General features: G+C 40.6%; 1 protein-coding gene across 5 annotated transcripts in view; it reads right to left on the bottom strand.

Annotated features, from left to right (window-relative positions):
• Positions 1–20,051, bottom strand: part of MID1 (midline 1) — a 532,380-nt gene that overhangs the window by 132,496 nt on the left and 379,833 nt on the right. For 2 of the 5 annotated variants that reach the window (XM_081124838.1, XM_081124836.1), the window contains exon 1: positions 7,324–7,567. The exons of 2 other annotated variants lie outside the window; for them this stretch is intronic. The gene's annotated coding sequence lies outside the window, so the exon portion shown is untranslated. Of the gene's footprint in view, positions 1–7,323; positions 7,617–20,051 lie in introns of those variants that run through there. One more of the 5 variants, XM_081124833.1, reaches the window with a different exon arrangement.

Below are 20,051 nucleotides of genomic sequence, written 5' to 3'. Positions count from 1 at the left end.
ATATCTTTGCTCCTTGATGGAAGGTAAAGCCTTTCTCTGTGCTAAAATTTCAACCCACAAACACTAAACTTTTAACTAGTACTCTTTTTTTAACTAGTACTCGTCTGACTTCTCCTATAGAAGACTCTATCTGGTACAAATAGATTTCTAATATTTGGTGATGCCTTCCATTGACATATTGCTTTAACCAGCCATTCATCTATCTAGTTATTGGTAACTCAGCAGGGCATTCAACGAATTCCACTTGTCCACAAATAGCTCCTTACTTCTTCATTGTTTGGAGAAGACCACTTCAAAATATACACAACTGAAGCCACACTCCACAACTCGACATATGACAGATAACATTGTCAAACTCATGGGCCCTTTGAAAATGTATGAGTCCTGTTGTCTCTCCATAAACCATTAAATGTCTCAGAAATTTTTATTTCATCATTTTAACCATAACTCTCAGAAGGTCTGTCACACCCAGAAGCAGTGAAAATGTTTTGTCCAGCATATGTCTTGAATTTCACTGCTGAAAATGTGGCTGCCATATGCATGGAGTAGAGTGGAAGACTTCAGTCTTCTAGAAACAATCTCTCAGTTGCTGAGTGACCTTGGGCATGCCCCTCACCTGACAAAATAAACCAACTGAACATGGGCCAAAGGCCTGAAACATCAGGTTGGGCTCAATACAAGTAAACAGCAGATTCTATCTTTGCTCTACGGCTTTGAGCTATTGAAGGGTATGTCCCATTTCTTAACCATTTCTGTAGCCCCGTCATGAGAAGTATAAGCCAAGCTGCCTGCAATGTTCTGGTTTGTGTCCTCTCCCAGAACACCACTGAATAGACTAGACGGTTAAGCAATTACAACACATTTTAAATGTTTTTCTAATTTTAATTTATTTAGTCCTAGTTATTCCCTCAACCTTTCCAATGACCTTTCTTCCTCGTATCCTCTCTGATCTTAAGAAGTATTTTCTATTCTCTTTCCTGCTAAAATTCATCCAGCATGTGCCTGTAAAATATTTAATGATTCTCATTGTGTGCCAAGCACTGTGCTTGGACCTGGAGATTTAAAAGTAATTAGATGTAAGTCTTATTCTGGAGTAACTCAGTCCCAGGACAGGCAAACAACTAACTGGAAATAATACACCATTTCAATTACTTGTGTGGATAAGAGGAAGCTCCAGGTATTTTCTTTCCATGTATTCTAATCGAAATAGACAGTGTTCACCTTACAAAGAGTGTATTTACAAACAACCCAAACCCACAAATGCCATTACTCCTCTTGAATAGCCGGTCCCCTGTGGTTCCCTGGCCGTCACTCACAAAGACCCCAGTGAAAAAAGTTCAGGAAGGATGCTGAGAAACAAAAACAAGTGAACAGGTCTGACCGCACTGGCAGACACAAGTGCTGCCTGCCAAAGGCACGACCTTGCCCACAAATAATGTCCCTGAAAGCGGAATCATGATTTTTTCAGCTTTAGGCTCTACTGCCTGCTATTTCCCCAATTAATGATTCATCCTGAGGGCTAAAGGGATAAGAGTCATGAGCTTTAGCTCATCCATATTACTTCTCTCCCAACATCTGGATGTCTAGAGAAAATAGTGTGGTTTGGAGATAGGGGAGGAAAGGGTGGGAAGATGGGCAATTGTGAAAACCCAACTCACTGTATATTCGGTTAGGAGTGGGAGAGACACCCCAGTAGGTCCCAGAGAATATTAGAAGGATGGAGAAAGAAAGGTGAAAACTAGTGCAAATTTTTCCTATTTCAAATACTGCCAAGACTGGCCTGTTTTGAACAGTATGGCAACTCTCTCTCCTTCTGTGTTCCATTCTATGCTCTCCTTCTATGACATGGAGGTGTGAACTCAAAACTCAGAGCTTAATCTGACATTAATCAGACTGGTTATTTTTTTAATAGTGTTCTAAGATTGCCTCAAATCATGGCATCACTTCTCACTGTAAAATTTTCTGGTTTTCAAACAATAAACTCTTAGAGCATAAAGCTCTAGATTGCAGGCTGCCTGTGAGTTCTTTTTCTCTATTAAGAAACATTAATTAATTACTATTTAATAATTATGATAAATTAATTTTAATTAGGAATTAATAAACCTCTACAAATGAATATTTTAAAAATTAAATAAATTTCACAATTACAAATAATTTCTCAAGTCTCCTAAGTTCAGTAAGATTTTGGTTATGATCAATTTCTCAAGCAGATTCTTATCCATATAAATATAGTTATTAATGAGCAGGCATTTTGCCCATGAATAACTTACACTGTGCTATTGGACAGTAAACTATACACCAGATCTTCCAAAGTTCTTTGAGGGTAGAGACCATACCAAAATCATATTTGTAGCCCCAAAATGATGATAATCATTTAAAATAGCTTTATTGGATGAACTAATGAATATACTAATTCTGTAGGTACTCAGTATGTCCTTAAATGGTAAAAGAAATTAAGAACCTTTGCATTATGCTCATAAACAATTGACTGTATATAAAAGTTTCAAATCCACTTGTACTACAAATAGTCATCACCTCTCCCCCACTCCACTACCCCCTTTTTTGCCTTTTTTACCCAGAACTTCTCTTTTATAGCACAAAGCAGGTAAGTTCTTAGGGTTTTTGTTGTGTTTGTTTTTAGGAAGGTCCCCTCTAGGTATTTTTTTCCAGTATCTTAATTTTCTGAGCTCCTTAACACCACCTGACCTTGTGTAGGTCATTAACCATCCTGATCTTTGTCAAAGGAATATTTTCCTCTGGAGGGAAAAAAAAATCTTGTGGATTTGGAAGGGTCCCTAATATTTTGTCCTTTTACTTAAAGAAATTTCTAGAGCATGCCAGTTCATAAAACTAGGCAAAAAACCTTCCAGTTTCATGTGAAATAAAAGTTGATAATGAGCCAGAAAAAAATCATGTTAATAAACTGTCCCATATCTAAATGGAGATTAGATTCTAGTTTGACCTGGCTTTGTAGCCCTTTCTTTAATCACAGAGTATTTGATATTCTCTCCTTTGAATGAACTCGTTTTCATCATGGTTTTGGTCACAAGATTAAAGAATCACTAATTGTTCCAAATAAGCAAAGGAATTCTTTCTGACTCCCATCCGGCTCCCAGCAGTAGCGGTCATCGCCTGGCCTTCCATCATAGACACTTCAAGCCTGACCTCTGCAGGTGGATCACTGAAATGCACATTGCCCTATTGGAGCTTGGTCTTTTCCTTATAAAATCCCACCAATTTCTGAAAACACAAACATTCACACTAAATCCAACAGGGATACTGATATAATATGTTGGACTTCCCTTGCATTTTACAAGTTGTTTTTTGAAAGTAGCAACCACTTGATTAAGAAGCATTTAGGCTACATCTGCAAAATACTCTGGCTGTGGTTAGCCAGTAATTCTTTTTGCCTATTGAGAAAAATCTAAATGCTTTGGATCAACTGGAATCCTCAAATAATGAGGGTTTAAAAATGTCCTGATGGGCACCACCTTTTTCTAATAAAAAAAATTGCTCTTTGTCCAGTAACCAAATTCCCCCCACCCCTCGTCACCAAGGCACAGCCCAGGTTGCCATAGCTACCTTGGATGTCTATTTATCTACCACACAAGGGATCAAAGCCAGGAGACATCTACATACATGCTTACCCTTAAAACTTGCTGGAATGTCTGCGGATAACATGCAACTACCAATTAAAGGATTTGTTTGCAGCCTATGTGGTCCATAGCCAAGCAAACTGCTAATGCAGGTCATAAGGAATGGCAAGGAAAGGCCAACTCCAAAATGACACTTCAAGTCAACCAATAAACATCTTTAATCTGACAGTAAATCTTACGGCTGTAGCATTCCCTGCAAAGGAGAGATAGCAGGGGAGAAATGAAAATTCTAATATGTGCTAAAGATACTGGACCTCCACACCACGTGCAAAACTTAAAACATCTGCTGAAAGGGAACATTTCTCGGGTACATATTTTAAATTCTGGGTAGTTACAGTATCTTTCTAGTTGATGTCATAAAAGCTGCCAGATCTCAATGTTGGGACAAATGAGAACAGAAATGCTTTTAAACTTTTACAGGCTTGACTCTCAAATGAAGCAAACCATAAAACATTCTTCAGATGCTCCGTGTTGGGTAAAGAGTAAGGAAAGGACATATAGGAGAGCTCTGCTTCGGTCCCTAGACCATCACGGCTGATCCCAAGACTGTACGGGTCATTCGCTTTTCTGGGTGAGAAGAATACACTCAGACTTGCACCGAACTTGCTGGTATCTTTATCGTTCACCTTTCTCTGGCTTCACCTCCCCTTTTGTTCAATGAGGATCAAACTGCCACCTCATTGTCCCTTGGGGACGTGGAAGAGAATAAATAGATCGTGTTTGCAAAGCACTTCCTAATCCTCAGAGGAAAGATTAATACAAAGACATTCATTATTAAACCAGATGTCCTTGGGCATCTTCATTCCAATCTAAAGAATGCAAAACAGGCTAATCAAATTGAGTCACAGCTTCCTTATAATGGCACCATCCTGGCCTTGCAAGAATTTAGCAGCTGCTTAAAGCGTTGGCTAACTACCTTCCTTTTCTTTCACACTATAAGGCAACTGTGGTGATTTGTTTTAGTCCATCAGAAACAGAGCGCGCACCTTCTTCTCTTGGCGTGGTTTCTAAAGTCATCAGGATATTAAAAACACAAAATGTGTCTGGTAGGCAATTTTGTCTGGGGAGCCTGATTTTTTTTCCCAGTTCGAGAAAGAATTATTTGTTCTTCTCATGAGTAGGGACAATGGGTGGCGTGCTGTTCAGGGAGGATATTTGCAGTTGCGGGAATGCCACAGGCAAACCTGTTGTTTTTGGCCGGGCTTCTAGAACAGGTGGCCATGCCTTTCCTTTTGCCTGGGAACATAGCAAATTCCTTCTCAAGGAAGTTTCAGGAAAGTTTCCCATTTATGATCGGAGTGCAAAAAAAGGTTGGCACACACCTTAAAATTACTTCCTGAAAAAGGCAAATCAGGTTTATCCCTTTCTTTGGCCTAGCTCAGCATGACCTTGGGGACCCTCAAAGAATATTATACCTCTACACCACTCTTTCCCTGCCAACCTGGCAGAAGGTAAAACCCCTGTGAATCTCATCGGCATTTGAGCAGTTTTTGAGTTCCGCTGGCAATTTCTGGCTACCCGCTGTGGCTAGTCAGTGGCAGGGGTCTCTTGGCTGCCACACTATTGTTCGGCATTTGTACAGCTCTAGGGACCGATCACTCCTCAGCAAAGAGATTGGATTTCATTGCTGAGCTGATGACACATGACCTGTTTGAGAGTTAACCCTGCAAGTCCAGTGGGGCTGCAGGGCTGAGATGACAAATTGGCTGGTAGGTATGTTTCACCCTGCCTGGATGCAACAGTCAGTTTTCCCTCCAAGAGAAACCCAAATGCAGTTAGGATTAATACATGCCAATAACTCTACCACCTCTCTCCTCTCTACATTCTTGTTCTAGCTATTTTGAAACAATGTATTAGGTTCCTGAAATGCTGGACTGCCTGATTCTTTGGGTGAGTAATGACTCTCCCCCTCTCTTCCCCTGCATCCCACCCCATCCCACACTTCTCCCAAGTACTAAACAGACCAATACTTTCTTAGACATAGAGTTGTGGGACAAAAAGTTGTCCATTTATTAAACAACTGAGGAGTTACTACATGTGTACCCTTAACACTTCAATACTGGGCTGAATTCCAATTCACATGAATGCCACAATGAGCCAGGCATGATAAAAATCATGCCAAGCTCAGGACAGCATGCCTTTGGCCCCAGGCACTAGGGGTGCCACTGCTCCAGAGGAACTGTGTGGGAACAGAGATTCTGAAAACTGATCTCAGACATCATCGAGGAGAGGACAGGTGGCTCCACACAGGATCAAATGACTTCTTTGTTCCAGCCAAGGACCTTTGTCAAAAATATTTTACGTCCCTCATTTTCCTTTTAAATCCTGTCCATTTAGGCTTCTCATTCCTTTTCCCCATTCCATCTGATTGCTACACATAAAAAGAATGGGGTAGGACTGTGAGTTTGCAGAATTTAAAGAAACAGCCCCAAACCCAGTCACTAACAAGGCAAGGGCAATTCATTGCAAACACATGGCACTTGCTAGGCACTTGCTCATCTAAGTGTGCTTTTCTGCACTCATTGAAATTTACCAAGGAGGCAAGAGGGCAGGGGGTCTTTGCCCCTGAACATTCCTGGGGGCTCTGCTTCACTTCCCTGGGCTGCAGGAAAGGGACAGGAAGTTCTAAACCCCTGTCCCAGGCCCCTAAATGGAAAGTTTGCTTCCTATGCAAATCACTTCCCCCAAACCTCCCAGGGCGGCCAGGTGCTCAACACACTTAGAAGTAAAAGTGAAGATGCTAACTTTTCCTACCCAGATTTATTCAGAGCTGGCAAAAGCAATCACTCCTCTTGTAATTCTCAGCCCTCGCCAGGCTACTGGCACGTTTTCCCAGTTCTGTCTTCCCCTTCTGAGTATTGATCTTGATAATTAAATATTGACATAAGATTCTTCCATAACTGTGAGTTGTAAATTACAACATTTTCTTAGCTTCCTACACCCACTCTTTTCTTTAATGGCAAAGCTGTAAACCTCTGCCTGGGCTGATAAGGAATTTTATCATCATGCCCCGGAGCCATGGAAGAAGATGCAGGTTTAGAATTCTTTTCAAAGACTCATTTAAGTAATCCCTGAGCCCTTTCTCAGTTCACGACTTTCAGGGTTGTCTTTTCAGGTCCAGAAGCAACACAGTTTCAAAACTCCTACAACAGAAAAATAAATCTGCATTTTTCTGGAAGGACAGTCTGTGCTCATTTTGAGCTGGTTTCGCCTTCTTAGCCATAAAACCAGTAAGTGCTGAGAATGTGAAGCCAAAATGAGATAAGAGGCCCCGTGTAATTCTTTTTCAGGATATTCAGTTGTCTTTATTCTAACTCAAAGCATAGGATAGAGGCTAAAAGCTCGGATAGATCCTGCACAATACATTCCAGCGACGGCAAACTGGTCTTGATTTACATATTATGCAAACCTCTTTTAAGCCCTTTACAATGACTGCCTGACATCACCAATCACCAGTAAAGGAAAAAGTGGGAAGGGGTGGGGAGGGGGGAGTAGACGGGATGGGAGGGGGTGCACCTCAGAAAATCAGCTTCTTTGGTTCCCTTAGGAAAATGCAGCCCCATCTTCACGCCAAGCGGGCCGCCTTAGCCAGGCATCTGCTAATCCGGCCAGCGCTCCCGCGATCCGCGCTGCGCCCTGCCCTCCGCGCGTGCAGCCCCGAGCCTACCTGCCTCATGTTTCGAGTTCCATGACCCATCCGGCAGGGAGCGAGCCGCCTTGGAGCCGCGGCGGTCTTCAGCCGGGCGCCAAACCCCGCAGAAGCCCGCAAGACAAAAGCAGCTCGGCGAGATCCACGGGCGGCAAAGAGCACGTTTTCTTCCGCTTTTTCTTTGATCTGTTGCTACATGCACTCTGCCCAAGGCAATGTCAAGTTTCTCAAGCTGATCTCCCCCAGCCTATGAAAAGTCGGGAGCCGGGAAGCAGGGCCGCCTGGCTCTTATTTCAAATCGGGTCTCAGGGACGTCGTAGGTGGGCGGCGTGGGCCCCGCAGGAGCCTGGCCAATCAGGAGGAAGGGGCGGGCCCTGGGAGCCGGGGCTGCCGCGCCAGGGGTAGCGAGCCAGCAGGATTTAAATGACTGGAAGCAGCTGGAAACACTGCCCAAAGCTCCAAAAGTTAAAGATGAGTTCTATTCTTATCTCGCAGCCCTGGGGGCTGCTCGAAGCTTAACTGGCTCAGGACCTTAAGGCCTTGCCTTTAAGAGCTCCCTAAAAACACCAAAGCATTTGGAAGGTGCAGAATTACTTCAGTCAGCAAAGCGCCACACTCGGCCCTATTTTGAAAACGTTGCATCCCAAGTCCTACTTTTGCAAAGACACTGGCAGGAAAACCAAATTGTTAGGCAGAACACCTTAACCGAAACGAACACTCAAGGGAGGAGGGTGTCACGTCCTTCACTTCCATATAGATGAACTGTAGCCATCTAAGAAAAATCTTACCAGAACATGCATGCACACAGACCTGTTGAAATGCAGCATATAAACAGGAATCTTTTTCTATTGAGGACCTGAGGCATAATTTTAGATAATAAAATTGTTATTAGTAAAATAAACACTGATGTTTGGTTAAGAAAAAAAATTTAAGTGTAAATTAAGTGTGATTGTCCTTCACCATGGTTCTCCTTATCTGCAGGGTTGATCTGGAGAACTTATTAACATCATCTCAGGGAGAATGGGAGGAAAGCTAACTGCCTTCTTGGAACCTTAAACCCAGACTTAAAAAAATTTCCAAACTTTGCTTCCTTAACTCCATATAAACAATAACTTAATTCAACTCTTAGCCAATATGATTTCAATGCAAATCTGCCTTTCAGATTTCAAAAGAGTGCAAGCAGAGTGCAGACTGCTTGGGGTAGCACTAGTGGCATATTTTTTCCTAAAAGAGTGCCCAAAATTTTGTAACAATAATTCAATAAATATTTTTAAATTTTTGGTGTCAGAGAGAAAAAAACAACAACTTACCAAATAAGGAATGGGCAGCTGCAGGAGCGTCATCTGCATGGGTTTTATAGATGCGAGCTCTGCCCAGGTCTGTGAAAATCTGGCAGCCCCAATATCTGGGCCTGGAGGTCCATAACCTCCTCCTGGCCCCCACCTTAGTGGGCTAAGGGCCCGCCTGATGACACAAGCTGACTTCAGCTTGATACTTACTGCAGGGCTCTTCACTCTGACCTAGGCCAGAGTTTTCCCACCTCAGCACTACTGACATTTGGGGTTAGATCATTGTCTGTGGTGAGGCTGTGCTGTGTACTATAGGGTCTTTAGCAACACCCTTGGCCTCGGCCCACTAGATGCCATAGTACCCCCATAGTCATGACAATATTTTTTAAAAATGTTTTTATTTATTTTAGAGAGAGAGGAAGAGAGAGGAAGAGAGAGATAGAAATATCAACTTCGATTAGATGCCTCCTACACCCCTCATGCTGGGGATCAAGCCCACAACCCGGGCATGTGCCCTGACAGGGAATCGAACTGGCCTCCTGGTGCATGGGTTGAAGCTCAACCACTGAGCTACACCAGACAGGCATGACAATATTAATCATTTATCAAATGTTCCATGGAGGGTAAAACTGTGCCCCAGTGAGAACCACTGATGTACCACCTTTGAAATATTGGTTCTCAAACTTGAATGTGCAAGGAAACTTCTGGGGTGACTGTTAAAAATGCAAATCCCTGAACTCCTGCCCCTGCTCCAAGGGAATCTGATCAGGAGGTTTGAGGAGTCTTGGAAGCAGCATTTTATCCCACTGCCAAAGGACTCTGATTCACTTCGAGATATACTGCATCTATTCCTGCCCTAGGTATGCCCTCAGCCCCAGGACGCAGGGAGCTACCCAAAGCTGCTGCCATTAAATATCGCTGGAGTTAAATCCCAAGGCACATCTATTTATCACCTTATCAATAGAAACTTCTTGACACTGCATTTGCCTTCTGCTGTCATCACCTCAAAGGTAAATATGAGCTGGGATTGCGCCCGCAATCACTGTGCCCTTTCAAAGTTTCCCCCATTTTTCTTCTCCTGTGGCCCACTGCCCCACCATCCTACAAGGTCAAATGTCACCACTCTTGTGGTTTCTCCAAATGCCCCAGGGCAACTTAATCTCTTTCCCTCCTCTGTGCCATAAAGCAGTTTGTAGAGACCCAGTGGTGTGCTGGTAAATGTTTAACAATAAAATAAAAAGTGAACAGTATACATAAATGAAGTAAATATAGTTTAAAAAAATATTTCTAATTAAATAAATGGCCCTTGGGGGGGGTTCCATTAAGACATCACACATTTTGTGTCTACAGATTATACATTTTACCAGCTTTAGATTACAAGTTCTCAAGAAAAAAAAAAGATCTGTACTTAGAAAATTATAAGACACTGAAGAAAGAAATTGAAGAAGATACAAATAAATGGAAGCATAAACCATACTTATGGATAGGAAGAATTAAGATCATTAAAATGTCCATACTGCCTGAAGCAATCTACAGATTCAATGCAATTCTGACCAAAATTCCAATGACATTTTTCACAGAACTAGAAGAAATAATCCTAAAATTTATATAAGCAATGACAAAAGACCCTTAGGAGCCATAGCAATCTTGAGAAAGAAGAACAAAGTTGGAGGTATCGGAGGTATCATGCTACCTGATATCAAGCTATACTAAAAGGCTATAGTAATCAAAACATCATGGTACTGGCATAAAAACAGACATGTAGATCAATGGAACAGAATAGATAGGCCAGAAATAAACCTATGCCTATATGGTCAATTAATATATGACAAAGGAGGCAAGGATGTACAATGGGGTAAAGACAATCTATTCAATAAATGGTGTTGGGAATATTGGACAGATACATGCAAAAAATGAAACTACACCACTTTCTTACACTATATATAAGAATAAGCTCAAAATGAATTCAAGACTTAAATGTAAGACTCAAAACCATAAAACTCCAAGAAAAAGACATAGGAAGTAAACTCTCTGACATAACTCTTAAAAATATTTTTTTCTGATATATCTCCTTGGACAAGAGAAACAAAAGAAAAAATAAACAAATGGGACTACATTAAACAAAAAAGTTTTACACAGCAAAGGAAATCATTAACAAAATGAAAAGACCACCTACTGAATGAAAGAAGATAAAATTTATACAGAACCCATACTGCTCAACACCAACATTCTCCCCAAAACAATCCAATTAAAAAATGGGCAGAGGACCTGAAAAGACACTTCTCCAAAGATGACATACAGATGGCCAATAGACACATGAAAAGATGCTCAAGGTCACTAATCATAAGAAAATACAAATTAAAATTACAATGAGATATCACCTCACACCTGTGAGAATGGCTATCATCAACAAATCAACAAATGACAGGTGTTGGTGAGGATGCAGAGAAAAGGGAACACTAGTGCACTGTTGGTATGATTGCAAATTGGTGCAGCCATTACGGAAAACAGCAGAGATTCCTCAAAAATTAAAAATAGACCTACCTTCTGACCCAGCAATTACACTTCTGGGTATTTATCTGAAGAAATCCAAAATACTAATTCAAAAAGATATATGCACCTCTGTGCTCATATCAGCATTACTTACAATAGCCAAGATGTGGAAGCAACCCAACTGCCCATCAACAGACAAGTAGACAAAAAAGTGGTGGTACATATAAACAATGGAATATTACTCGGCCATAAAAAATGAAATTTTACCATTTGCAACAACATGGATGGACCTAGAGGGTATTGTGCTAAATGAAATAAGTCGGATAGATAAAGTCAGTTACCATATAATTTCTCTTATATATGGAATCTAAAGAACAAAACAAATGAACAAACAAAACAAAACAAAAACAGACTCAGATACAGAGAACAAAGTGTTGCCAGATTGAAGGGGTCTTGGGGGGCTGGGTGACAAAGGTGAAGGGATTAAGAAGTACAAGTTGGTAGTTACAAAATAGTCACAGGGATATAAAACACAGCATAGGGAATATAGTCAATAATATTGTAATAACTACGTATGGTGCCAGGTGGGTACTGGAATTATAGGGGAGAATCACTTCCTAAATTATACAGTTCTCTAACCACTGTGCTATACATCTGAAACAAATAAAAAATAATGTTGAATGTCTAACCTAATTGAAAAATAAAGTAAAAAATAAAACCAATATAATTTAAATTAATTTAAAATAAACAAAATATATGAGCTGGTTATGAAGTCAACTTCTTGTCCTTAAGCCCACTTCCTATAAACTAGCAGTATTTTATGATTATCTGGCCCACGGTTGACCAAAGAGTAAGGGTAGATAGAGCATTAGAGAAGTTATGTGCCTGATGGCTCATTCTAAACTCCAAGCGCAAGGTCACTATGTCATGAACATATGATGTGATTGGCGTTTCCTCTGCCCCCATCACAGATTTAATTTGCTCTGTTTATGACTGATTGGCCATGTGTACTGAGAAGCAGATACTAGACAGCCCTCATCCAATCTGTTTTAGACAGACACTTCTAGATCTCCAGGAATGAAGACCCTGCAATCTGGGTGCCCTAGTAATTCATTAGACTACTCAAACACCCCGGTTTCCTCATTCCCAACTGGCACTCCTCTCGATTTCAGTGCTCTCGTGTGGGGACTCGCTGGCTCCTGCTCTGCGCATTGCCACCTCACTTCTCATCCTCATTCTTCTTTCTTTTCTTATGTATGAGAGGATTAGTCTTTCAAATGTTTAATAGTTTAATGCCCAAAGCGGATTTTTAAATTCATCTTAGAGATTAAAAATTTTACTTTTGTGAACCAGATCTCAGTTTTTATACATTAGAAATAAGCAAGTCAGGCTGGTTCATTTATAATCACATGGACAGAAAGTGAACAGAACTTTTAATCAAAAGAAGCTTTGAGCAGGATTTGCGTCCTTGCTTGTAAAAAGACAACGCTTTATTCTTTAGATTGGTTCTCCTCAAACACACCGAAAGACTGCTGAAATGGCTGCATTTCTTTTCTGATGGTGAAAACGCTCTCCCACTTCACACATAATATCTATACTTGTATTTAAGATGGTCGTAAAGATAAAAACTACTCCAGAATTATGGTTTACATGTCTCTTTCCTTTGCTAGACACAGTCAGGGTTTTTTTTTGTTTGTTTTTTTACTCTCTTAATATCCAATGAAATAATATTTGTCTTTATTTCCTTATAACTAGATGACTCATCATGACCTCCGCTGGGGACCACTATGGAAATGCACACATACTGAGATAGGCTTTCCTGTCTGCTGGTGCAAGATGCAAGGTAAACATATTGAGTCCTGGCAAGGAAAAAAATGCAAACATTGTGTATTAGTGCCTTAGCTTTCTCCATACTCATTAAAGAGCTCTAAATGTCTGAGAAACTGCACTCAAATGAGGCTTCCTTTTATTTCTCTTTTGATTTATTAATTTACAAAAGAAAGGGCTTATATTGCCTGTCTAGCTTATTTTATAAATAGTTCCCCTGTTTAAAATTATTTTAATGAGTGGTTTAAATAACATCATACAATGAACAATATAACTGTACTCTTATTCATAACCTTGTCTATGTTTAATCAAAAATCCCTACTAATATTTCTCCTAAACTGTATCCACATGGGGAAAATATAATTTTGTTATGGTCATCTTTAGAAACCAACCAATGGTGATACTTATCTTCAACTGGACAAAGTAATCTAACCCAATTGAAGAAATTCAAAACCAGCTGATAAACCAGACTCTAAGAGGTCTAATTTAGTTAAAGCTTAAATTATAAAGTGGATACCTGCACTAGAGATGTGCTATTTAATACAATAAAACCCAGCAGGAGGTATTCGTGCTGCATGGGACAGGAGGACATGAGAGGAATCCCATATCCATCATGGACCAGTTATACATCAGGCCATCTCAAAGATGCAGCAAGTTCATGGTTTGTATAGTATATCAGAAACTTGAACCCATCTCTCTCTGACTCCAAAGTCCATGCTCTTTTTAGCACATGGTGCTGTCACCCTCATCCTGATGCAGTTTTCCTTTGCCAAGAAGCATTAAAACCCAGCACATCCATGACTTGCCACAATGCTCCCTCATCCCTTGGGCCTCATACAGGACTCTGGGACTTACCACTCAAGTTCTGATCTGGTTCTGAAATCCCCAACTTCAGTCTAACTTCCAAAGTATCTCACACTACATCTTCGAGATAAACCAAGAATTTCCCATTACATTTGAAAACAAACTGAAGCACTTTGATTTTTATTTACCTTTAATGGTTCTCCAAATTTGGTCTGTGTTCATCTGATCATCTGTAGGTGGGGAAAAAACCACACATATGCCTATTGATAGGGTAATCCTCATGAAAAAAAGATGTCACTGTTGTGCTATGTAGGGAAAGATGTGGATTTTAGGGCTGTTTGTTTAGGACTGTGAATGAGGTTTTCCTTCTCCATTCAGAATCTCTCCATGGCTTTACCAATGGAATACATTTCTATGATTCATTTCCAGTTAGAAATGCAGCCTGTGGAGGTTTTTTCCTTACTCAAGGCTAATTGGTGAATCAGTGATTTAGTCATTGACCTCATTAGCAACATACAGATATCTGTAGCTCTCTATGAATTGATCTTCATCACTCCCAGAGCATCTGAAGATCTCAAGTGTAAAGACAAGTGTCTCCTATAAGAAAAAGCTGAGGAGTTCTCATGCCTTACCTCATGCTAATCAAGATGTGGTGGTATACCTTTCTCATGCTGGAATGGCTAATCACTCATTCAACAAGTATTTATTGAGTGCTTACTATGTGTCAGACATTGCCAAGGGCTTCCCTTGTGAGCATACCTTCTGGTGGAGATAGACAAACAAATGAACAAGTAAATACAAAGTGGGTCTGATGGTTATAGATGTTCTGGTGAGGGGGTAGGGAGTGTTGGGGTGGGGTAAGGAAGTTAGTATTTTATAGGGTGACATTGCAGCATATTTCTAAGGAAGTGAGTAAGCAAGACTTTCAGTTATGGCAATGGATAGGACACAGTTATCGAGGCAGAGAGAACAATAATTGCAGAAGCTCTAGGGCCAGACAGCAAGAAGCCTGTGAGTGAGTAGGGGTGACAGTAGTAGGAGCTGGGGTCTCAGGAATGCGTGTGAGTGTGTGTGTGTTTGCAGGTCGTCTAGGGTCTAGTAGATCACTGGAAGAGTTTTGAGTGTTCCTCAGAGTGAGGTGGGGGAAACTCCAAGGCTTTGGAGCCACAAAGGGATAACAGCAAATTGACTTTTTAGAGTTCATTGTGGCTGCTGGGTGGAGATGTAACCACACAAAAACTCCGTTTCTTTAACATGACCCTTTCTTCTTTCTGTCCATCCACTCTCTTCCTGAATCATTAAGCCCTTAGGACATTAGATTTTGGTCAGCGTCCAACTGTCGTAAGAAGAAAGCCTCAGGTCTGTTGACCACAGAAACAGTGTTTCAGTCAAGCTAAAGACATCTTGACTTCAGTTGTGTTTCAACCCTAGGCCCAGGAAAGCTGACCAACCCTACCAACCACACCCTAATGAAACCAGACAGAACAATGCCATGGCTGACATCAGGACCTGATATATTGATCAGCTACTCCCTACCCTGGCCCCAACCAATCAGTAGAGCCCATGACCCCAACTACTTTAGCCACAATGATTAATGATTTCCCCCCCCATATAACCCATCCCGTGGAAGCCGTCAGGGAATCGGGTTTTTGAACACGAGCTCACCTGTGACTCCAGGCATGACACCATTTCCTTAAAAATAAACCTTCACTTTCTTGACTACAAATTCCTGTTTGCATTTGATTGGGCTTTGATACACAGGCAAATGGACCCCTTTAATTTGGTAACAGAGAGCAGCCTGTTGGGTAGAAGGAAGGTTGATGAGAAGGCTTTGTTGGTCAACCAAGTCATCCAGGTAAGAGATGGTGGTGGATTGGGACAGGGGTGGCAGTGGAGTTGGGGAGACTTGGGTAGATTCTGTATATATTGTGATGGTAGAGCCAATGTGATTTGCTGATGGAGTGAATGTTTCAGATAAAGAGAGGAGACTAGGACGACTTCCCAGTTCTTTGCTAGAACAGCTAAAAAAATGGAGTCACCATTTACTGAGATGGGGACAACAGCAGGAGGAGCTTTTAGGAGGAAGGGTCACCTCCATGCTTCAGTCTCCTATGGGAAGAGTCGCAGACATTATAAAATCATCCAGATAAAAAGAAGGTCCAGGGATATGTTTATATTATGTGTGAAAAAAATTATCCATAAATATTTGGTTTATTAATCCCAATTAATGCAGTTGATTCTTAGTCCAAATAGCAACTTGGTCACTTAATAACTGTGTGAATATGGCCCATGTGCTTATTCTCCCTTAAAGTTATTGTGCTTTGAATCCAGCGATTTGTTTAAAATATCATTTAACATTTACTGAGTGCTTACTAGATGCCAGACACTTGTGAGCACGTTTAATTCTCCTTTACCCATATGAGAATATTATTATCCCCATTTTCTAGGAGAGAAAACTGAGGCACAGAGGCAATGTGACTTGCCAAGGTCACTAAGCTAGGGGGCTACAGATCATGGTTTATGCACTCAGGCTGACTGGCCCCTGAAAACATACTCTTAACCACAGAACGATGAGAACCCAGCATATGGTCAAAAATCGTAACCTGTACTATGATGGGGTAGCTATTAAAACAGTAAAAACATCCAATGGTTGGTTGTATGTGTTTGTACAACTTCACTTGTAATCACAACATGACCCAGTTTCCACCCATGCCTCACTTTCTCTAGCTCCATTTTGTGTGAACGGCCTGTGTTCTTCCTTCCGTGGCATACACAGACAAGGTGAAGCCTTGGTGAGAAAATCAGAACAAAGCCCTCACCGTTTCAAAGTTCCCTTCAAAAAATGCCCAAGGCCTTAGGAGTACTGAAGAGTCATAAAACCCATGATATGCATTCAACTGTTGGTTTCTCACTGTAGTTAATGACGTTTAAGGCTGTGACAATCGCTGAGCCCCTGGCAGGTAGCTCCGGGCTTTGTTCTCCGGGCTTTGTCCTCCATGACAGTCTTGAAGGTCCCCACTCAGCCCCAAAGTGCCTGCAGATGGGACTGTCCTGAGCTTCTGCCCTGCTGTTTCTTCCAATTACAGTCACATTGTCTGGCCTAATGATATTCTAAAGCTAGTTTTCATTTTATTTAGGGCATGTTTCCAGATGTGTTTTTAATTAATCAGTGCTTGTAATAAAAGATAACATGACCCCTGAAACTTCTAGCAAACACGTTCCATAACCAAACGTAGTATTTTAATGCTGAAAGTAGTCTGTGCCATACCTATTTTTTTCATGTTATGTATCTTGAGCAAGATGCTTAAACTCTGTTTCCTTATTTGTACAATGAAAGCATTAGTTGCCTTGTCTGCCCATTTAAATCACTTGGAGGAGATTTAAAATATACTAAAGTCTGGGTCTCACCCACAGAGACTGGTTTAATTGATCTGGGCTGACCATTGGCAGGGAGCTTTTTCAAAAGCTCTCCTAAGGAATTAGAATGAGCAGCCAAGATTGAGAACCATAGGTCAGTCTAGATCAGTGGTTCTCAAATTTGAGCAAGCATCAGAATTCCCTGGAGGGCTTGTTCAAAAAACAGAATTACTGGGCCCCACCACAGAGTTTTTGATTCAGCAGGTATGGGGTGGGGCCTGAATATTTGCATTTTGAACAAGTTCCCAGGTGGGGCTGACACTGCTGGTTTAGGAACCACTTCTCTAGATGAGAGGTCTGCTAACTCAGGCCCTCAGGCCAAATTCTGCCCACCACCTGTTACTGTGTGGTCTCCAGCTGAGAGTGACTCTTAACATTTTTTAAATGGTTGAAAAAATCCAAAGAATTCTATAACGTATGTGAAATGTGTATGAAATAGAAATTTCTGTGTCCATAAATAAAGTTTTATTAGAAGGCAGCCATACCCATTCAGCCAATCATTAAACCAAGCTGGGGCCTTGTGTGACAGCATGCTTGCCTAAGAAGCCAGCCCTGACTGACATTAGCTAATACAAGCTTCAAGCTTGATGTGTTTAACTCCTGAAGTGGATCAGAATATACCACTCCCAAATATGCTACTTTGACATCAGGATTATTTTGAATTTAAGGCAAGTGAGAACCAACAGATGCAGGAAGAGTTCTCTGCCCTCCTTTTATCTGCCTAAGATCAGGGCCCAGATCCTCTTTTCTTTGTGAAAAGGTCATATAAGTCCTTGAGTCTAACAGCTTCTTTGAGTTTCACTAAACCTCTTCTGGGAACTCCTGTGCATGTACCTATTTTTTAAATTATGTGCCTTTTATCCTGTGAATCTGGCTTTTGTTAGTTTAATTCACAGGCCCCAGTGACTAAACCTAAGAGAGTAGAGGAAAAGATTTTCCTTCCTGACATTCCTTATCCAAGAGATGGGAGAAGTTGAGATTTTCAGCCTCCTCAGTTCTAAAGTCCCCCTTTGTCTCACCTCACTTTGTCACTGGATATTATAAAAAAGCCAGACTTCTGGTTTTCCCCTGCCTATGTCATATAACATGACCAAATGAAAGGTCACTCCATCAGAGGGAGCTTCTTGGAAACAGGATGACTTAGATCAGGTCACCTCACAGGAGAAGGATTGTGGACATTTACATGATCCCGTGTCCTGTCTGATAACAGATATCCATGAAGTAACCAAAGACCTATGTGCAGCAAAACTTCAGGATAATAACCACTGTGTACGCTAGTGAAGAAGCTTTCTAAGAAAACGGTAGGCATGCTGTGGGCAGGAACATGAGGAGGGCTGTGATTTCTTCTTAAATATCTGAAACCCAAAGTTATTTCACGGTATTTTAATAAAAGTCTCATATATAAGAACCCTTTGGTGATCAAGAAGACATGAAAACATATTCTACTGGGAAGAAACATGTAAGTTGTAAAGATTTCTTAAAAGTTACCATTTCTGTCCTGGCCAGTGTGGCTCAGTTGGTTGATCCTGGGTAGGGGGCCTGCAGGAGGCAGCTAACCCATGTCTCACTCTCATATTAATGTTTTTCTCTCCCTCTCCCTTCTTTCCTTTCTAAAAATCAATTAAAAATTTTTTTAAAAAAAGTTCCTATTTCCTCCTGAATCAAGCCCCTAATCAAATTTAAACCCAAGTAATATCACTGACAGTTAACTAATACAGTTTTATTTCTCCCTGTTTCTTTGAAAAGATGTGTATCCTTTCAGGTAACTATTCCCTTGACAAAGAGGTTGCTATGGATACATTTTAAAAAATTGACTCCTGGTATTTTAAAGCCTATGCAATTTAGTGAAGTATAACTGGCCTAGGGGTTGTACTAATTCAAATGCCTGTCTTTAACGCTAACAGTTTTATCTTAATACAGTTGCTTTGTGAATTTCACATGTGGTGTTCAGGAGCGGTTGGAAACACAGTGGTAGTTCTTTAAGGAAGAGCAAGTAAGACAAATATCACGCAACTTACCTAACGGCAGTTGGATCAGCAGATGCTTCACTCATCTGGAATTTGTCTGTTCTCGGCATGTTTAACAATGAGTCATACAATGCATCTGCAAGGCTTCCAGGGCCAGGACCATGTGATGATTTTCTGTGCCTGAGTCCCTCGTCTTTGTTCAGATAGGCCACTAATGCATCCCACAAAGCTGACCTAATATTACTTCAGTGGGTCTATTTTTTAATTTTTGGCTGGGCTCAAATGTGATATTTAGGAAGTCAATTGTCAGGCATACAAATCAAGAAAAAAAATATATCACATGAAATCATGATGGTTTAATAAGGTATTACTCATGGGCAAGTGACTTCTGGTTCTCTCTTTAGTTGGGGCAAGTTGAAAAGCAGAGCCTACCACAGAGAAGGAATCTGGCATTTGTATTCCTTCCTTAACAAAGCATTTAGTGAAATATGGGCCAATTTACATATTATGGCTGCCATTATTCTACCTGAAAATATAAGCCACTTTGTATCCTACTTTAGTCATGAATTTATTATAGTAAGGATCTCTACCATTATGATTGCACTGGAGGTGAAATATCAAACATTTCAAATGCTTCTAATGATTGTTCCATTCTATGAATATAACATCAACAAACATTAAGAGTGTTTCATGTTATATCAAAAATTTCTTTTATGAGCAAAAGAAATCTTGAAATTTTTATCTCTGACTATAAGTAAAAACTAATAAAATAGATATTCACTTTCCTTCAAATTCAATAGATGTTTTTTGTAATCTATAGAAAATGAAGCATATTTAAGAAGACATAATTAAATTATACATTTTTCAATCATACGTGGAATTCTGCAAAAGAAGAGTCTAGAAATCAAGAATTGCATTATTGAAATTCTCCAGATCATCTACATATTGA

This window comes from Miniopterus schreibersii (assembly GCF_964146895.1).
Source record: "Miniopterus schreibersii genome assembly, chromosome: X".
Taxonomy (NCBI): Eukaryota; Metazoa; Chordata; class Mammalia; order Chiroptera; family Miniopteridae; genus Miniopterus; species Miniopterus schreibersii.
Note: the sequence above shows the minus strand (reverse complement) of the source record. Positions and strands in the feature narration are given on the sequence as shown.